Raw genomic sequence first — 2,538 nt, 5'->3', positions numbered from 1 at the left:
AAAAAGAGATATGAGATAGCATGGGCAGATAAGGTTAATGGTAATTCAAAGATATTGTGTAACTACATTAACAGCAAGACTTAACCACGAGAGTAAGGCCTCTCAAAGATCACGAAGGACATCGATGTGCTGAACCCAGGAGATGGGGTATAAAATTATCCCATTCCTGGTGCAGCAGACAGCAGCAAACACACACTACTGCCTGCACCTCGCATTCATCCAGATTGAACTCTGTCTGCTATTTGTCAGCTGATTGACCCATTTGATCAAGATCTTTTTGTAATCTGAGGAGGTCTCCTCAGTTGTTGGCCCCAATCCTTTCTGTGTCATAGCCAATATCATATTCATTCCTTCCCTTACTTGTTAAATCATAACTTTTGATGAACAAGATTATTTTTTACATTTTTATGGACCAGGCCCGACTCCTCCAAACATTTTAATCAGGTCGCCCAGACCGTAGATTTGCTAATTGTTGAAAGTAACTGTATAGTGGATATCCCCAGAGTGAATTAGCTGGTCAGACTGCCGAGTTTTAAACAAAAAGAATTTATTTAAAGCATTAAGTAATGAAACACAACCAACCGAATATTGAATAATCAAATAACTCATCCGATCCGAACCTGACAGGCTTTCCCTACTTAATGATGCTGTTCCAAATTGGTTTCAACATTCCCAATAAACAACCCCCTTGGCGCAAAGATTAAAAATTACACAAACCAAGCTTACAGGTTACAAATGTAGAGGACAGAAGGATGGGGAGAGCGTCCAGTTTCAACAGTGACTCTGACTTAAATAACCTTCGAACTGACTGAACTACGCTGGCGGAGAGCTGTCCATGTCCCCTTGATTATACCAGTTTGTTTTTAAGACTTGAAGACCTTGTTCTTGAGGTTTTACCAGTTTGGTATAAACCAAAGGATCCCAATGAGCCTTTCAAAATTGAGACATGTTGGAACCTTGGGTCGGTTCGAACCTCTCTGAAAAAAAAATCAAACACAACATAACCTTGTGAACGGACCATATAAAACTGAATCATTAATATCTAAAGATGTCTTCAGTTCTCAAAATCACCAAAAGTAGTGGTTAGTACACAAAAACACACATATGCCTTCACTTAGTATAAAAATGCAAACCTGCAGAGCTACATCCAAATTCAGTGTGTGATACACCTCCCACTGAGTGTCTCTATCTGTCATTAAAGTTTCGACAATGCTTTGGCAATCATGTTTTCAAGACCTGCCAGAGGCTCAATTTTCAAATTGTGTGGCTGAAATTACAGGGTCGAGCTAAACAGACTCGCATTATTGTCCTTAAACTTCTCCAAAAGCTTCAATGGGTTATTGTTACAGATGCGTTGCTAATAATAAAAAAACTGAAATGTTGTCGTGCCAACACGAAGCTCAAAGTCTCTTTCTTAGCTGTTGAATATTTCTACCAATAAATGTTTAACTTGCTGGATAAATACCAATAAGTCTTTGTGTCTTCTCGTCGTCTTCCAGCAGGTGTGCAGCACCGACACCCACATCACTCGCATTTATAGCTACCTTGAAAGGCATTGCTTAATCAGATGGAGCTCAAACCAAATGGAAGTTGCTTGTCCCACCTTCCAACGAAAGCCTTCCAACTGCGGAATTAGATATGCATCCTTTATTTAACTGCATTGACTTTGCGATAGTCCACAGAAAATCGTTGGGTACCATCTGGTTTCAGTACCATGACTTAGGATGAGTTCTAGTCACTGTAACTCAGGTGGATTATGTCATCTTGGAGCATGTGTTCAATCCCCTTCTGAACCTGTGCCAACATTAGAGGATTATGCCAATAAGGATGATGCTTAATCGGAACCGCATGTCCTTTATCTACCTTATGCACAATTAGGTAATATTTCCCATTTAATTTCCTCATATCTCCCCATATAATACGAACAACTCTATCAGTCATTTTATTTTATTTTTCCTCAGGGAGGTTACTCAATAATTTATCCCAATTTTAGAAAACTTCCTCATTGTCCACTTTAATTTGAGGAACGTTCAATCCAGAATCCTCTGAACTTAGTTTTTCCTTCTGTACTGTAATCATTTAACACATTCTCCTCTTGCTGTCCGTTCCCTGTCAAAATACCTTTTGAGCATATTCACATGACATACTCTGTGAGATTCCTTTCTGCCTGGAGTCCCTATCAAGTAGTTACCCTCACTCAATATTCTTTCGCATTTGATAAGTTTCACCAGTCCTTGCTTTTCAAGATCCCCTCATCACTGGAAGTAACATACATACTTTATCCCCGAGAGCAAAATTGCAAATTTTTGAGTTCTTGTCTACTTCCTGTTTAGGTGCATTCTGCAATACTTTTAAATGCCATCTAGCCAACTCCCCAGCGTTTTTTAATCATTCCGGAAAATTTGAGACATAGTCCAATAGTGTGGCCTTTTACTTCTGATTTACTAACTACTCCTGAATCGACCTTAACGGTCCTACCTCTTAATAACCTAATTAAAATGGACAGAAGTTGGTCAATTCATTTTGTGCATCTCTGAT

The sequence above is a fragment of the Chiloscyllium punctatum genome, unplaced genomic scaffold (genome assembly GCF_047496795.1).
Source record: "Chiloscyllium punctatum isolate Juve2018m unplaced genomic scaffold, sChiPun1.3 scaffold_228, whole genome shotgun sequence".
NCBI lineage: Eukaryota > Metazoa > Chordata > Chondrichthyes > Orectolobiformes > Hemiscylliidae > Chiloscyllium > Chiloscyllium punctatum.
The sequence above is the reverse complement of the archived record's forward strand: the minus strand, read 5'-3'. Positions refer to the sequence as shown.